Here is an 18,460-nt window from a genome sequence, read left to right as displayed (position 1 = left end):
GAAGGCAAGTTTCGGGTGCCTTCCTGGTATATATATGACTGATGACTGCTGTCCAGTCTAACCCATGGACGCATACACCTCGGTTCTTTATCAGTCCTGCTCACTGTTTTAAAAGTTTCACCGCAGTTGTCCTCTCCTCCCTCCTCCCTCTTTCTCCTCCTTGTCCTCCTCTTCCTCATCCTGCTCCTCCTCGATTCTTCCCCTGATAGTGCCATCTGTCAGATAAAGCTGTCCTCTCTGGACAGGCAGAAGAGTGTCCTTTCTGAGGTTTGTGGGATTGGTCCCTTAGGCCAGGTTGGCACTTTGCCTGCCCTACCATGCTGTTAGCCTAACACATGGTGCGTGGTAAGTGGACCACAGATGTGTCTGCAAACTTGTATTTTTGTTCCTCTTTTCAGAATACAGTGATGGTGGTAGACCGCCTCAAGGAAGAAAGAAAGTTTGGAGTTCTTTCCCAGGTAATTCTGGCGAGAGGAGCCCTCATTATGAACACGATGAGTGTGAGCTTCAGCCCTCACACCTCCAGGAGGATGCTGGAAACGTGGTGAAGAGGGATGTCCAGGAGGACCCCGAAGTAAGACAGTAAGTGGCCAGGCAGCAGGGTTTGTACACAGCAGACACTGGGACTATGCACCTCTCTCAGTCTCCGTGGACTTGTTTTTCTTCTCTCACTGCAAACTGAAGCTTGCTAGAAGTGAAACAATGGTTGAGCAATGCTAAGTGTAGTGCTGGTGTCAAAGAGACGAGGGTGTACAGAAGACTTCCTTAGCACTTAGGGCCCCTCACCCTCCTTCTCTCCACATCCCCCCTGCAGCTCTCCCGGTGCCATCCGAGGCAACAAGAAGAGAGTGAGATGGCACAGTAAAGGCCACAGGCATAAGAGTGTGTGGAGACAGAGAACACCTCTGGAGAGAGAAATGTGGGAGAACACTCAAGATGGAACCCCAGGGAGCTGGTTCAGTGTCACAGTGAGTATCCTGAAAAATGTATAGAATGTGCAGGAGAGATAAGCCAGGGGGAGTTGTGTTGGGCTCATGAAGACATGCTGGTTTATTTCACTGGGGACAGTTTGTAATCTGTCCCTTTAATTACCAGGAGTTAACAGTCTTGTTCATCTAAGGGCAGATTCAGAGAAGCAATGTAAAGGGAACAGGCTGACTGTGAGGAGAACGGAGGAGCCTGTCTCAAAGCAAAGATGGAAACTACTGCCAAGGATATGGAGCAAATCCACATTGGAGGTCTCAGCCTGGCAAGCTGAGTGTGGGAGATGGAGGGTCGAGCCTCTGGAGACCTTGTCTGAGGGGCAAGCAGTGTCTGCACTGGGTTGGATCTCCTGGAAATTTATAAAAGGAAGATCATCTCTGACACCTTGATTATGTGGAAGAGAGTTTGACTGGAGAGAAAGAGTATTTAGGAAATCCATGTTATGCACACCCATAAGAAATCGTGCCAGTGGTCCCTTCTTTAGAAGCCCTTTCAAGCTCAGTAGAAGGCCGGAAAAGAACAGGAAAAGGTTCGTGCTCCAGCCTAAATTCCCTGCTGTCTGTCCTCTCTCCCATCCCTTCTTTTCATCCTTAGATTCCTTGTGGGATGAAGTATGACAAGACATGGCTAATGAACTCAATCCAGAGCCATTGCAGTGTCCCCTTCACTCCAGTGGATGTAAGAGAGGATGCCGGAGCCAGACGCGTGGGCACAGGGAAGGGGGAGAGAGAGAGAGACCTGGTTCAGCAGGGTGTGTTGGCTTCTGATACTATTGCTGTTGCATTCAATCCCTGTAGTTCCACTTTTTGCAAAATGGGGCTCAGTTCTTTGTCCAGGAAGCTAGCACTGCCCGTGCATTGATGGATGTCAGCTACAAGATTCGTGATGAGGAGAGACGAAAGGTGTATGTCGAGGGCGTTACGTATACCTCATCCTGAAGAAGGAGGACAGGCCAGGGGCTGGTTTTCTTCTTTGGAACTAGAGTTCCTGGTGCTTACCCCACGTCTTCTTCCTGCAGATACCTGTCTTTGTCGGCACCTCCGCTGTTCCCTACTCTGTGTGGGATAAGTTGAAGCCAGAAGAAATGGAGCAGCTAAAGGTAATGCAGACTCAAGGCGTGTTGTGTGCCAGCACTCAGACCCACCTCTCCTTCCTCCAGTGCCCTGTCCCACTCACCCCCGATTTCCCTGCCACCACCACAGCCTCAGAGCGGCTGTCTCCATCTCTCTCTCCACAGCTGACATTGAGCAAACGATTTGATGTCTCCCAGCAAGCTCTTGACCTCCAGAGGCTCCGCTTTGACCCAGGTATGGCTGACAGCAGTAATTCTAGGGCAGGCGAGGGCAGAGGGGTCTTCCTGGAGGGTGACTTAGGGATGGTAACGTGGGGAGGGGCTGGTGCTGGCCCCAGACCCCACTCAGCCATCTGATTCCCTCCCCTCTCCTTCCTGAAGACTTGGTAGGCCATGATATTGAGATAATTCTGAATCAAAGAAGCTGCATGGCTGCCACCCTGCATGTCATCGAAAAGAATTTCCCTGAGGTGAGGATGTAAGCCCAGTGCTGGTATTAGGGTAGGGGGTGGAAGAGCTGGGGTGCAGGGCAGATTTGTCTCCGAGGTCCTCGACAGTAACCTTCATTCTACCTCTTCTTGCCCCAAAGCTGTTGTCCTTGAACTTGAGCAGCAACAAACTGTACCAGCTGGATGGCCTGTCTGACATTATACAGGTGGCCCCCACGGTCAAGACCCTGTACATCTCTGAAAATGAGGTGAGAAGAGGGAGCCAGGTCAAACTTGGGTTGAGAGCAGAGAGGGCGTGTTAGTGGCCATGAGAGTGATGACAGGAGGCAGGTGACGGAACCTGTGGGGGAGGGAGGGGTCTGGGGGTGCAGGGATCCGGATGTTCCTCTTTCCCTGGGATTCCTTTTCCCACTTCCCCCCATATTTCTCAGCTGAAGTCTGTGTGGGAGTTGAGCAAGATGCAAGGGCTGAAGCTTGAAGAGCTGTGGCTGCAAGGGAACCCGTTGTGTGGCACCTTCCCAGACCAGTCCACCTATGTAAGGTCAGTGTGAACACCCTGTCACCCTTTTTGGTGACCTTCACCCATGGGAGCCTAGACTATCTGTGACAGTGCCCCTATGCCGCAGGTGGCCGCCCTGGTCTTCTGGGAGGATCACAGGCCCCACCTTCTGCTCTCTCTGTGCCTATCACCGGTGAGGAGTTTCCTTCCCCTGACGTGCTCACCTCTGCAGGCACTCTGGGGTCTGTTTCCAGCTCTCTGCACCCAGCTATATTGCACCAAGGCCTCCCAAGAGTGTGCCCCAGGAAGCAGGGCTTCTCCTCCTCACCAGGACCAGGAGCGACCAGCCTTGATCCAGATGCTGGCACCCTGGACTGAGAAGGGTCCTCCAGTCCCGGGTCTCTGGCTGAGCGAAGCCTTCCTTCTTCGTGCTCAGCTGGGGTGTGCCTCCCCCGTTCTGAGAGGGGCCCGCTTCCCCTGCCTCCAAAAGGGTCCACCCTCCTCTCCCAGGTTGACATGGGGGCTTTCCTGCGCCATGCTGAGGGCTGAGGCCGTGGGTGGCTGCTGTCATGACATCCATTCTGCTGGCCCAGTGCCAGGAATTGGACCCTCCTTGGGGTCCAGCTTGGGAAAAAGCAGGGCTCCTTGTGTCAAGGGGCCAGACGTGGGCTCCCGCCAGTGATCAGAGGGCTTCCTGAGGCAGGAGTGGAAGGCAGAGGGCAGAGGCGTTAGGGGAGACAGAAGGACAGGCCTCTCAGGGGCACTTGCCATCCCTCGCTGCACACGTCACAGCATCCTGCCTGGTCCTTCACAGGAGCCCTGGGCAGCCTGAGACAGGTATGATTCCTCAGATAAAGAACCAACTCAGACAGGTGCAGGGGTCGTCGGGAGAGAAGACGGTGGTCATCAGAGGGGGCCACGGATCCTCAGCCCCATACGGAGCTGGTACCTAACCCTTGCCTCCATCTGGGGAAGATCTGCCCCCATGGCTGCTCGTTTTCCCATGCCCAAGTCTGGCTGAGCTCACTCAGGTGACAAAGTTTCAGCCAGTATCCAGTGGGCCCCCAGCCCAATATGTGCATAGTTTCCATTCCTACCTGGTGTGTCTGGGCGATTCTGTGGCAGGTGAAGAGCCGCAATGGGTGTGCCGTTTCCCCTTTCTTCTCTCTTCTTCCCTGACCCCCACCACGGGAGAGCTTCTTTCCCTTCCCTTTGTTTTCTCTCTCTCCCTTGTCTCTGTGCCCCTAGGTCTCTCTCATGTCTCCCCTCCTACCTTCACTCCCTTTCTGTCCTCATCCCCTCCATCTCCCTCCCTGAGCCCCACCTCACTCACCTCCCTAGCCCAGCATCCTGGGCCATCCCGGGGGGGTGTCCGGGTCTTGCCAGAGTGCTGGACTCCCGGTGAGGTGGCAGGGCCCCTGGCTCCCACTCTATGCCCTCTTCTCCCCACAGCCTTCAGTGGGGCCCTGGAGGAAGGAAGGGAGGAGAAGGAAGCCCTGCAGCATGGGTTTGAAATGCTGGTCCCTGTGGCACTGGAGAAGGGAGTCTGAGTAGTCTGGGTGGGAGCTACCAAGGCGAAGGAGAAGAAGGGAGGGAAGGAATATTAAAGTGAAGGTACTGAGAGAGATGAGGAGACAGTGCCTTTCGGACAGTAGGATGACAGATGCTCAGTGTTCAACAGGCAAGTGGACCGAAAACCCTTAAAATCAGAAGCAGAGGTGGGCAAATTGGGCTGCTGGATAGGCCAGAACACACTGATCTCTGTTTTTGGTATTAGCGCTTTAACTCAAAGGAAGCATTGCAACCTTGAACTATCAACCACCTCTTCGCTATTTTTGGTTTTGGACAGGACCATCAGAGAATGTTTCCCGAAGTTATTATGCCTGAGAGTGCCTACGAAAATCATTGTCTCTTACGAATGTCGGTGACCTCTGCGCCTGCCCTCAAGCCCTTTGGTTCTTGCCTAGAGTACATGTTGGCATCAGACCCTTAATCATTTTGGGGCACATGGACTCCTGAAAATGACATGGATATAGTTTCTGGAAAAATACCCATAAATACACACACACACACACACACAAGTTGAATATAACACTAGAGACTTCCAGGACCTCATGATGAAGACATCCACTGTAAGCTTTTCCATGGAATTTCCAGGGCCCCTTCAGACCTGACCTCTAACCCTCACCCTACTGGACCCATCTTTTTCCCCGGTCATCAAGGGCCACCCCCCAGGTCTCCACTCCTGATTTCCTCTTCCTTTCTCCAGGATGGCCAGGAGTTACCTTCACCAATTAACATTGACGTTGACACTCCCTACGTAATAAAGCCCTGCAAGGTGACGAAGAGGATCAAACAACATTTGGCGAGTTGCAGGAGAGGCTTTATCAGCCACACAATCTCAAATGCCTTTTGATTCCAGGAATGCTGTATAGGCTCTGTGATTCTGAAGAGTCTAGTCCTGCAATTCCTGCAGCAGTAAGTACCCTTGGGAATCTGAGCAAGGGGAGGAGGGCTAAGTCAGTTGAGGCCACCTAAGCACAGGTCTGCTCATCGGAGTTCTCAAGTCTCATTTGAGGTCCAGACCACAGAGATCGACTGTCCTCATTACTCTCCCTCAGGTATTACTTGATCCATGAGTGTGGAGACCGACTGCATATCCATTGTGCTTATCTCGAGGAGGCCTGCTTCTCCCTGACAATTTCCTTCCATTCCGAGGACCCAGCCCCGTGAGTATCACAGGCCAGACTCTGCTCCTGGGTCATGTGGCTCCCCAGCAGACACAGGCCAGCTCCTGCATACACCCACCACCCACTGTTGCTCTTTGTCTCCTAGAAGCAGCTTGTGCAAGTACTTCAAGGACAGCAGGAATATAAAGAAGCTCAAGGACCCCCGTGAGTGTGCGATGGGAAGACTGGGTGGGAAAGGGCAGTGAAGGGTTCAATCATAGGGCCCAGGGCCTGGCAGCCCCTGACCTTTGTTCGCTTCCCCTCCCCTCACAGACCTGCGGGTCCAGCTGCTGAAGCACACAAAACGTGTCATTGTGCACACCCTCTGTGTGTTGCCCAAGACTCAGCATGACTTCAGCTCCTTCGGGTGCACATGTGGTTCCAGATGGTGAGCGCCTGCTTCCTCCCTCGGGCGGGCCCAGGAAGCCGCGGGTGGGTAGGAGGTGGAGGTGGTGACTGGGCACCTGGGCTCTTCCCTTTCAGGAGATGATGCTCTGCTTCTCTGTCAACGGGGTGTTCGAGGAAGGTGAGTGTGTGTAGACCCTCTCCCCAGATGCCTCACTGCTCCCTCCCCCTGCCCAGGGTGTGCATGGCAGACAGGCATGGGGACACAGGCTGTGGAATTTGGTGGCTTGCATCCCAGGTCCTTACTCTGAGAACTTGGGCCATTACTTAACCTCTCAGTTTCCTCATTTGCACAGTGGGGTAGTAGTATCCACCTCTTAGGTGGCTGTGAAAAATGCATCCCGTAAACTTGTATAGTGTTTGTCAGGGACCAGGTCACTGGACCCAGACTGCTGCTGTAGTTGCCCTCCGCATTCCCGACACCATGGCCCCCGTGAACAACTGCCATCTCAGCATGAGTGTCCAGTCACATCCTCACAGGGGACCACCGTGCGAGCATGTACAGCACGTGCGGCTCTAAGGGGTACTGTTGTTTGTTTGCTGTTGAAGTGGAAGGAAGTTCTCAGGGCTGTGTGCGTGCCTTCACCCGGACCTTCATCGCTACCCCTGCCAGCTGTGCCAGGTGAGAGCCCTGTTGTGGGCGGGAATGCCCATCCCAGCCTGGGCTCAGTGGCATGGGAATGTGCTGGCGCACATCTTAGGTTTACTCAGTATTGTGGAAAGCCAGCAGGGAGATCCCAGGAGCAGTCTAGCCTAGTGGTTAAGAAGAGCATGGGCTCTGCAGTCGGCCTATGGGTTCTCTCCTTGACAAAACACTCACTCACTGTGTGATCTTGGTCAAGTCAGATGACCTCTGTGCGACTCAGTGTCTTCTTCCGAGAATGGGGGTCAGAGCGTCCAGCCCTTGAACTGTGGTAAAGGGTAAATGTGAAATTGCCCGTGGGTTGGGGATAAACCTATAAATTGAGTGAAGGTGGTAGACAGTCTCTCCAAAGGTGGGCTCTGTGGGGAGGGGCAGAGGTACTAGTCACGGAACCTGGGAGACAGACACAGCAGGGGTATGGAAGGAATCTAGTTGCTGAGTGGCAGTGGGAGCAAGATCGTTGTTTGGGGTGTGGGGTCGTCCATCTGTCCAGTTGTCTGAGTGCCCATTTTTCCTCCAGTCTATGCATTGTGAAAGACGAACTGTTTGTGAGGGACGCCAGCCCCAGTGAGACTCAGAGTGCGTTCTCCATCCCAATGCCTACACCCTCCTCCCTCTCCCAGGAGCAGCAGGAAATGGTGCAGGCTTTCTCCACCCTGTCTGGGATGAAACTCGAGTGGTCTCAGAAGTGAGTGCTGGGTGTGCATGGGAATGAGGTTGGGTTAGAACGGCAGGGGAGTGAATCATGGAAACTCGAAAGCAATTTGGAAAAATATCTTTTTGAATATTTTGCTTCCAAAAAATAAAAGTGAGCCCATGAGAAAGGTATCATACTAGTATATGTGTAAAGGGTTTTCAAGATAGTATAATGCTCAGTGACATTATCTTGTATATGGAAAATCCAGGACAATCCACACACACACCAACCAACCAACAAAAAAACAAAACACCCTACTAGAACTGATAACCAGGTTCACCAAATTTTCAGGATGCAAGACCGATATACAAAACTTATTTATATTTCCATGTACTTGCAATGAACAACCCAAAAATGAAATTAAGAAAGCAAGCCCAGTTACCATGGCATCAAAATAGTACAAAGCTTTGAAACTAATGTAACAAAAGAAGTGCAAATCTCATACTCCAGAGTGTAAAACGCGTTGAAAAGAATAAAGAAGGCCTAAATAAAGGGAAAGACACTCCATTTTCATGGGTTGGAAGGCAATATTATTATGATGGAAGTACTACCCAGAGCAAACTAGGTTCAATGCAGTCCCTATCAGAATCCTTCTTTGCAACAGTTGACAAGGTTATCCTAAACTTCATATGGAAGTGCACCAAAACAATCTCGAAAGAGAAGAACAAAGTTAGAAGACTCACACGTCCCAATTTCAAAACTTGCTACAAAGCCACAGTAATAAAGACTACGTGGTACTGGCCTGTGGACAGTGTATGAATCAGTGGAATAGAACTGAGAGTCCACAGATAAACCCTCACATTTATGGTCAACTGATGATCAACCAGACAGAGTGCTGAAAAATCTGATGGGAAAATAATATTGTTTTCAAAAAATGGTGCTGGGACAAGTGGGTATCCGCATGCAAACCAAAGAATTTTGACCCCTGACTCCCACACCATGTACAAACCTAGCCTGAAAATGAATCAAAGATCTAAAAGTAAGAGCTAAGACTATAAAAATCTGGGAAGGAAACATAGGTGTAAGTCTTCACGAATTAGGCAATCATTTCTTACATATGACACCAAAAGCACAAGCGACCAAAGAAAAAAAGTAGATAAATTGTTGACTTCGTCAAAATTAAAACCTCTTGAGCATCAAAGCACAGCATCCAAAAGGTGAAAAGCCCACCAACAGAATGGGAGAAAATATTTGCATATCACATATCTGGCAAGAATATGTGAAGAACCCTTGCAACTCAACAATAAAAAGGCAAACACCCCAATTTTTTTTAACTGGGGAAAGGCTCTGAATGGACATTTCTCCAAAGAATACATATAAACGGCCAAGAAGGAAATGAGAAACTTCTCAACATCGTTAGTCATCAAGGAAATGCAAATTGAAACCACAGTGTGTTACCAGGTCACACCCACTAAGATGGCTTTAATTAGTGAAACAAATGATGACAAGTGTTGGTGAGGATGTGGAGACATTGGAATTCTCATGTGTTACAATGGGAATCTAAAAGGGAGCAGTGGTTTGGGCAAACATTTTGGCACTTCCCCAAAATGTTACACACGGAGTTACCATAAGACCCAGTAATCCCACTCCTAAGTATCCTACCAAGAGAAATGAAAACATGTATACACTCTAAAACTTGTTCAGGAACGTTCATAGCAGCATTATTGATAATAGATGAAAAGTGGAAACAACCCAAATGTCCTGTAGCTGATGAAAGGATGAATAAATCTTGGTATATCCATATAGTAGAATACTATTCAGTCATAAAAAAGAATACTGTTCTGATACATATCATGACATGGATGAACCTTGAAAACATGATGCTAGATGAAAGAAGCCAGTCACAAAAAGTCAAATATTGTATGAAATGTCCAGAATTGGCAAATCCACAGGGACCAAAAGCAGATTAGTTGTTGCCAGGGTCTGGGGGAAGGGGAGGAATAGGGAGTGATCACTAATGGTTAAGGAGCTTCTTTTTGAGGTGGTAAAATTACTCTGCAATTAGATAGTTGTGGTGGTTGCACAATCATGTGAATGTACGAAAAAGCACCAATTTGTATACTTTAAAGTGGTGTGTGCATTATATCTCAATAAAAGATGGTTGGAGACTTGTACTTTAGAATTTTTCATTTGCTATTTCCTTGAACATCTTTCTTGATCAGTATATATTGAATTCCCTTGTTCTTTTGCCCAGCTCTCCTTTTCTGTTTTGAATTCTAGTGGGCATGAATGCTAGTGATAGATGGCTTGCTTTTCACTGGGTCTTTCTTCGTCATTACACATAGTGTTCATACTGGTACATGTGTCCCAGCAAGAAAGTGGCATACATATAGCGGTGGCATTGCATGGTCAGCGTGACTGTACTGTGGTACTAATGGAGATCACCTGTTGTTCTCCCACTGCAGGTGCCTTCAGGACAACGAATGGAACTACACCAGAGCTGTTCAGGTCTGCAGTATGCTCAAGGTGAGGTCTGGGACTCAAGTGGGGTAAAGATGAACGTTTCTGGCCCTTCAGGGAGGCCAAGAAGGTGGAGGCCGGTGTCCTGGGAATGGAATTCGGGGAGCGGGCTCTTCTGACATTCTGATTCCTTCTCTCCAGACCGAGGACAAGATCCCAGAGGAGGCCTTCAAAGAAATCCCCTAAAAGGAGCCCTTGGATGCCATCCTTGTCTTCATCCACATCATCTTTTGTCTCCAGCCTCAGGCCACATTCATGCCTGGGGTTGCAGGCCTGGCTGACCAAGCATCCAAAGTTACGTTGTAGGCCAGGTAACATAGCCACCTGAAGGGTCAGCTGTTCTTTGTCTTTTCCCCACTCACGATTGCTGTTTGTTTTCATAATAAAGAGTGCTGTTGCAAGCTGTATGTCGAGTGTCCTCCATTGCTCTTCCCTGCCCCAATCACTAGACAGTAGGTCCAGGACTGAACGTCCCTGCCTTTGGCCCCGAGGAGGAGGCACCTTCTAACCCAAACAAGTGGGTTTTTTATACACTTTTTTTCCATTTATAAAACATGAAGATTCTGCACAAAAATGGAATAACAATGGGATTTATAGTGCATGCCTCAAAACTCCTTTATGTCCCTTCTAGATGGGTTTACATATATCATGCATCAAGTAGGGAACTTTAAAAATACATTTAGACAATTGAAAATGGAAACACAGCATACCAAAACTTGTGTGACAGAGCAAAAGCAATGATCAGAGGAAAATCTATTGGTCGTTAAGTAAACGCAAATCAAAGCCACAATAGGATGCCACTTCACACCTACTACATTGCCTGTAGCTTTTTTTAAAAAAGGAACATAACAAGATGAACTTTGGTGAGGATGTGGAGAAATTGGAACTTCTGTACATTGTTGGTGGGGATAAAAATGGTTTTGCTGCTGTGGAGAACAGTTTGTTGGTTCCTCACAAAATTAAACACAGAAGTACCATATGACCCAGCTACTGCACTCCTAGCTGTATACCCGAAAGAAATGAAAGAGGTGCCAAAACAAATTATTGTACGTGAATGCACACAGCAGCATTACTCATTATATTCAAAAGGTTGAAACAACCCATCTGTCCATCAAGGGATGAGTGGGTAAACAAATTGTAGTATATACACACATTGGAATATGTATTTTTGCAAAGATTGAAATCCTTGTCATATGTGGTCACAGAAGTTGTCCTTCTATTTCATCAGTGGTCAGATAGTGACTTGACAGAGATTTCCTGAAGGGCCTGGAGCCAAAAAGGAAAGGAAAACAATATTGTCTAGTCCTTGCAGATTGGCTTCTGATCTGGGACACTCCACCAATGCTTAGCCAGGCTGCCTCCAACTCTGACTTAGCCTTCACCTCCGGCTTTTGAGGAGCCCAAAGGTCAGCCACATGTGCAAGCTTGGCTTTCTGTCAGACATTTGCTGAGCCTGTGTCCTACCCTGTAGATATGCAATGCACTCTGGAATCTCTGTGATGCCCTTCAAAACGCTTATTCCCCCAAGAATTTTCCTCATCACCCTCACCCTTCCCAGGCTTTGGGGGCTCTCTGCTGCTTGCCTTATCTTCTTTACCTTGCCCCAGGCAGCTATGGGTATGATACGTTTTTAGATGTTTTTGAGAGACACAACCAAGAAAGCCACTCCATGCCTGGGAGGGGCCGTGGGAAACAAAACTCATCCTCTGTGCCATACCCTCAGGGGTCCTCCATAGAGGTCAGAAGGCACAATCACAGTTTTGGGGGAGAACAAGATCCATATTATGACCCCTGAGACCAGCAAGAAGCACCCTGAATGTGGCTGCCAGTCTCATGGGAGAAGCAAGAGGGAAGAGATATGGGAACATATGTATATGTATAACTGACTCACATTGTTATAAAGCAGAAACTAACACACCATTGTAAAGCAAGCAATTATACTCCATTAAAGATATTTTGAAAGAAAGGAAACAGATTGGGTTCAAGTGGTAGTTTGCAAAATGCAAGACAGAATATTCCTGACACCACATGACACAATGTGAAAAAAAAAAAAACTCAGGGTATAAAACTATATTACAGTATGGATCCTCAGAAGAAAATATTAATGAATGTTAATGATTTTGTGGTTCCTCAGAAGAAGATATTAATGAATGCTTCTGGTTTTTTTGTTTTTATTTTTTTGTGGTACGCGAGCCTCCCACTGTTGTGGCCTCTCCCGTTGCGGAGCACAGGCTCCGGACACACAGGCTCATCGTCCATGGCTCACGGGCCCAGCCGCTCCGTGGCATGTGGGATCATCCCAGACAGGGGCACGAACCCGTGTCCCCTGCATCGGCAGGCGGAGTCTCAACCACTGCACCACCAGGGAAGTCCTAGGTTTTTATGTGTAATTATAAACATTAAGAAGTCAAGGCAAAGGAACGCGTGAGAGTGTCAACTGTGTTTATAAATGGGTGATTGGAATGCAAAATAGTTATTCGTTCAGATCTATGGTTTGCTTGTATAAAAGGATGTTTGTGTCTGGGTCAGCGTCTTCCCAGTTGCTTAGGGTGAAGCACTATACCTGTTGGCTCCTTACGCAGCATAACAGGACAATTTATCATTGATAAGCAGATATGAGTATCTCCTCGCTGATTAATAAGCTGCAACACTTTACATGACTCACCCAACATTTCCTGATGCCCGGTTCCTTACATGTAAAAATCAGGGGTTAGTGCTAACCGCCAGCTTAATTAACATATAGCACACGTACCACTCTCCCTAAAGGATCCCAGTTAATCTCCTCTTCTTCCTCTGGCCCCATGCAAACTTTGATCTGATTTCCATTTCTATATATTAGCTTTTCTTGCTCTAGAATTTCGTATAAATGGAATCACACATCCTGTAATCCTTTGTGTCTGGCTTCTTTAACTTAGCATAATTTTTTTTTTCTTCAGATCCACCCATGTTCTTGCCTTTTTATTCCTGGGTAATATACCATTGTATTGATTTGTTTACCTTTCATGTTGTTTTAATGAAGTTTCAGGAGGAAGTGAAACTCCACCCTTGTGTTCAATCAGCCATCTTCCTGGTCAGTGTTCTCTTCTTACACAATGGATATAATTTCAAACTTTACCACTCCTTTATCTCTCTAGGGAAATACTCTCTTTAGGTCTTTTCCAGGCTTTTCTCTTTTTCCTTTTCCCTCAGTGCCAGTCACTCCATGTGTTGTGTTTGCTCTGTCCCTTCCACGCTTACCCTGGGTTGTGACCGTCTCCTGAAGAGAAGACTTCACTGCCGAGTCAGCCCTGGGCTCCTGGGTGCTTGGCTTTAACCCATACCTGGCTCTGGGCTCGTCAGTGGTTTAGCCTTCCTCCCTGACCCTACCACTGGTGGCCCCTGCCTTACCACTGTGTTTTCCCATTACCTCCCTCTCTCCCTCCCTCGCTCCTTCCCTTCCTTCTTTCCTTCCTTGAAGAAGAGCATTCTCCATTTATTACATGGGAATTCTTATTTCACACTTTAGAGCACGGTTATGTATTTATTATGATTGGAATATTCTATGTATTCATTATTGGAATATTATTATTCCAAAACCACAACTATAAGATTTTTAAACTAAATATTGTAAAATACTTGCACTCTCATCATTTAAATTGTTTAGGCAGTTCTCAACCTTGTTTACACACTACAGTCACTTGGGAAGATTGAAAAAATCACCAGAGCCAGCCTACACCCACAACAATTAAAACAGATTTGGGGGCAGACCCAAGCAATCACATTTTAAAAACTCTTCATGTGATTGCAGTGTGTAACCAAGGTTGAAAACCACTATGTTAAAAGGCATCAGCTTTGGGGTTATGCTTGGCAGAAGGCCTTAGGAATGCCTGCCAGCTCACTTTGCTGACTTTCCACTCAGTGCTCTTTTTGGAGACCTAGTGATTCCATTAGCTTACAGTGGGGATTGGGAATTTATGGCCCACGAGCCTGTTTCTCTATGACCTGCAAGCTAAGAATGTTTTACATAGTCGAATGGTTAAAAAATTCCAAAGAAGAATCGTATTTCCTGGCATGTGAAAATTATTTGAAATTCACATGTCCCTGTCCGTATATAAAGTTTAATTGGAAGACAGCCATGCTGTGTCAGTGGCAGCTTTTGCTCTACAATGCAGATATGAATAGCTCCATCGGAAAGTGAAAGGCCTGCAAAGCCTCAAATATTGGTCATCTGGCCCTTTCCAGGAAAAGGTTTTTGAGCTCTGGCTTAGAACAAGTGTCCTTAAAGCAAATGCACAGTAACAGCGGTAAGTTGATGACAGTTCCGCTCGCTAAGCCTGGGAAGAAAAGTTACTGTAGTTACTTGCGACTTCACTGTAGGGTCCTTCCTCAGTAGTCCACTCATTCATCGTGTTCTGGGTCAAGTGTGGGAATTGACTAACAGACTACCATTCGCCATCACGATAGCTCAAGTCACCAGGCCTAGAGCTTGATTTATTTATTTTTATGTTCTTATATGTTATTATAAATCAATACTTATTAATATTTTATTTGTTTTTACACTGATCAAATGCAACTTTGGAGTATGTTCAGATATTTCAAGATCCAAGGGATCTGTTGATCAATTAGCCACCTTCAAAGATTGCTGTAGGTCAAACCACTGTGACTACCCTTCCAGCCTTGCTGCTTATTAAGGTAAACAGCACTCACCTTGAGGCAGGAGGTTAAGTGTTCCTACTGGGCCTGCAACTCCAGGACCACAACATCCCCACTGAAATGAGGGGATCTCCCATCTCATGTGTGGCCTACACAAGTCAGCCACTTCAGAACACTTCGAAGATGAAGATGCCCTCCGCACTAATGTGTTTCTCAGTGCTGTGGGGAAGGGAGGCTCCTCTGAGTCCCTAACAGCATCTGTTTGGACCACGGACACATTGACTTCAAAGGCATTTCATTCAAGTGACCACAGGCGACAACTCCTGCAACTGTTTCACCATTGTGTGCCATGGGACACCAATATTTCATCCTCTAATGTCAGTTGGATCCTTACTGTCTTCAGATGCACCTAAGCCAAATACTTTTCTCAGATTCCCACTTCCTCCAGGGCTCTTGGCTTGAACCAATTTTGGTGTCAAGGACTCTATCAATCAAAGTTCCCACTTGCCTATGCCAGCTATTCGTTCTAATAGCTATTTCATAAAAATAAGATGTTGTTAATAAAATATATTACATAGCTGACAAAAGCTCTGTGAGGGCCAGAAAAGCCAGCTTGGATGCTGTGCAGCCAGGGGAAGTCCACTCACGCTTTGGGACTGCTATAGCTGAAACACCACTGCTGCCTGTGTGCTATCTGATATGTATGCATTCCAGGCACTCTGCTGTGACTGCTGCATAAGAACCAGAGACCCCTCCCATCATACACAGCTAATCAAGTCACTGAGCCATACGTGGCTCCCATGTCATTCAGTTACACCTCCAATTCTCAGGATGGTGCATATGCTTGATACAACCGAGATCCCAATTAAAACCGAGCTGTAAGGCGTTCTGCTTAATGTGTACACACACACACACACACACACACACACACAGACACTGGTTTCATGTCTTTAGCTTTTTGTTCACTAAAGAACAGGAAAGCATATGAGTGTTAGGTATGTCTGAAGTGTTGCCAATGGAATCCGATTCATAGTTGATTTTATAGAACGTTATAATTTTTGCTTCTGTAAATGGTATATTCAGAATGAAAACGGTACTTTGTACTTGTCACAATTATTTTGTGTATATTTGTCTTATACTCAACAAACTTATTAATCTCTATCATTAATCTTAATTTCCTTAGCCTCTCTTGAATTTACATGAAGGTAACTATGTTTTCTTGAGAGCTTTATTTTCCCTTGTACACATTTATTAATTCACATGTGTGTAGATGCATATATACATGCTGACTCACTGTACTGCCTAGGAAATATAGTGTGATGCTAAAACAAAATGGTCATGTAAGTCATCTTTGTCTCTCTTCTGATTTTAAAGGGAATGCTTCCAACGTTTCGCTCTTAAGTATGACGTTTGATGCAGTTTACTCTTTTTTTAATATTTGTTGTCAGTCTAAAGAAACATCTTTCAATTTATGAATTGCTGACAATTCCTGTTATTGTCAGTTTTACTGCTGATTGGTTGTTTCAATTTTTGTAGGCCTTTTTTACTGAATATTTTGTGATAATCCTCCTTTCCTCCTTCCTTTATTGCACTAATGGGCTAAATTAACGTCACAGATCTCCTAATGTTAAACCAACGTGGCATGCTTGGGGTTAAACACGACTTTGTCATCCTGTGTCTCCTGTCCTAGCCCTGGCAGGATTTAGCTTGCTATTAATTTATGTATATTTTTGCATTTGTGTAACTATCTGAGGTTGGCTAATAATTTTGCCTTCTTGTGTATTCTTTGTCAAGAATACTTTTAATAATATTAAGATTTTCTGTTTCTTTAGCATGGAAAATCGTGTTTTTCCCTGGGATTTGCCTGTTTTCTCTAAATTTTAAATTTATCAGCATATCTTTTCCATAACACTGTTGTATCTTTTGAATCTTTGCTGAAAGTGAAAGTGTGACAGCTTTTCTCATTTCAGAGTGGCTTCTCCGTGCCTTATCTCTAATTTTCTTGACCCTTGTTGCCAGATGTATCCTTCTTTTCTTCTCTCTCTAAAATGTTTGCAGCTAGCATTTTGTTGTTGTTGTTGAACTCTGTCATATCTGTTATCCATTCCATTAATTTCTGTTCTTATTTTTATTATTTTTCCTTGACAAGAGTGGAAAGACATGAGATTAATTTTTATAAAGTAAATGATCCATGAACACGCTTTCCATCTACCACCAAGTTTTATTTTCTAATTTTTATGTTTGAATATAATGAACACACAAATATCCAATCCATTCATCTGTTTGGAAGGGGCCCAAAGCTTTGCAGTGCTGCCACTGCCACCACGTGTATTCAGTTCCACTCTTGGCACATCAGATGATTAAGGAAGAGGGAACTGGAGCACTGAAGTAATAGGATCTCTACTATAAGTACAGCTGACCCTGGAACAACAGGGTTTGAACTGCGTGGGTCTTCTTATACATGCATTTTTTTTCAACAAATGTATAAAAAATACATGTGTAGAACACCGTGTACAAGACAGGTATTGAAGTGGATACCCTATCCTTACACAGGCAGAAGATGTGTGATATTTAATAAAAAATTAATGATGTGTTAGTTTTCTTACTATTTTATAACTTTGCTTTCAAGGACTTACATACCCGTACCAGTACAGTACGTCTTTCTCTCTCTCTGTCTCTCTCTGTCTCTGTCTCTCTCATAATCGGAGAAACTGCACATCAGACTATCATCACCACAGGTATGTGCTTTTTTTAGTATAACAATGTTTCCATGCTGTATTATGAATATGACTGTGATACTGTATGCCATAAAAGTTTTATAATGATTCATTCATTAGCATATGGTCTAGGCTACCATGAAGCAATGGTATCCATCACACTAGACAACCATAAAGCAATCATATTGCTGCTTCTTTGTTATCAATGCACTAATCCTTATACCTCTAAAAAATATGAATTTCTTCTTCACACTATCTTTCTACTTTTGGTGTCTAGCATTAGTAGTACATATAACATCTACCATGTTTTGTATCATATGAGACAGTATTGATGTTGGTACTGACGGACAGACAATTCATTTTGTAAGCAGATGATGCAAACTTTCGGTATCAATAAATACAGTACAGTACTGTAAATATACTTTCTCTTCCTTATGATTTTCTTGATAACATTTTCTTTCCTCTGGCTTACTTTGTTGCAAGAATACACTATATAACACATATAACACAAAAATATGTGTTAATCCACTGTTTATGTTATTGGGAAGGCTTCCAGTCAAGAGTAGGCTAGTAGTAGTTATGTTTTGGGGGGACTCAAAAGTTATCTGAACAGTTTTGACCGTGCAGGTGGTCGGCGTCCCCAAACCCCGCGTTGTTCAGGGGTCAAGAATACATATGTATTTCATTTAAGAGAATAGCATACAATATACAAAAGAGTATGTAAACAACCTCGACTTTGAAAACATACCTGTCTGGATTCAAATCCTGCTCTGTCCCTTACTGCCCATGTGACTTTACACAAGTGCTCAATCTCTCTGCATTTCAGTTGTATCATGCAGCAGTCAGTGGTCCTGTTTGCCAAGTGTTTCCACTTCTCCCCTGTTCCAGGCGCCTGGCAGAACTGCACTTCTTGCTTTATCCCCTTTGTTTGGGCGGGGACATAAATGTGACTAGCTCTGGCTAATGGGTTTGAGTGATATGTGAAATAATTCTGGGCCACAACATATGGTTGTTGGTGTGAGACCTCCCTCCAGGCACAGGGCCCACTTTCCCTCAAGCACAGCAAGTGACAACTTTCTAGATGGTGGCTGCTCTGTCGGGTTCAGTCTCCACGTCATTCCAGTAAGAAGAGATCAGATCTCCGACATCCACCATCCTGTGATGGACGTGCAC

The 18,460-nt window shown here is 45.9% G+C and overlaps 1 pseudogene across 1 annotated transcript; it reads left to right on the top strand.

Annotated features, from left to right (window-relative positions):
* The first annotated feature begins 398 nt into the window (after window positions 1-398).
* Window positions 399-10,124, top strand: LOC308610897 (nuclear RNA export factor 2-like; annotated as a pseudogene). The gene is made up of 21 exons: window positions 399-582; window positions 815-968; window positions 1,579-1,662; window positions 2,003-2,083; window positions 2,222-2,291; window positions 2,438-2,526; window positions 2,646-2,753; window positions 2,910-3,046; window positions 3,819-3,949; window positions 4,457-4,511; window positions 5,162-5,342; window positions 5,427-5,482; window positions 5,626-5,733; window positions 5,840-5,898; window positions 6,007-6,121; window positions 6,217-6,259; window positions 6,688-6,760; window positions 6,850-6,894; window positions 7,302-7,469; window positions 9,884-9,944; window positions 9,996-10,124. The product of its transcript is annotated as a nuclear RNA export factor 2-like (transcript).
* The last annotated feature ends 8,336 nt before the right edge of the window (window positions 10,125-18,460 follow it).

This window comes from Mesoplodon bidens (genome assembly GCF_964165515.1).
Source record: "Mesoplodon bidens genome assembly, contig: HAP1_SCAFFOLD_1048, whole genome shotgun sequence".
NCBI classification, from domain to species: domain Eukaryota; kingdom Metazoa; phylum Chordata; class Mammalia; order Artiodactyla; family Ziphiidae; genus Mesoplodon; species Mesoplodon bidens.
This window is presented reverse-complemented; position numbering and strand designations above follow the sequence as displayed.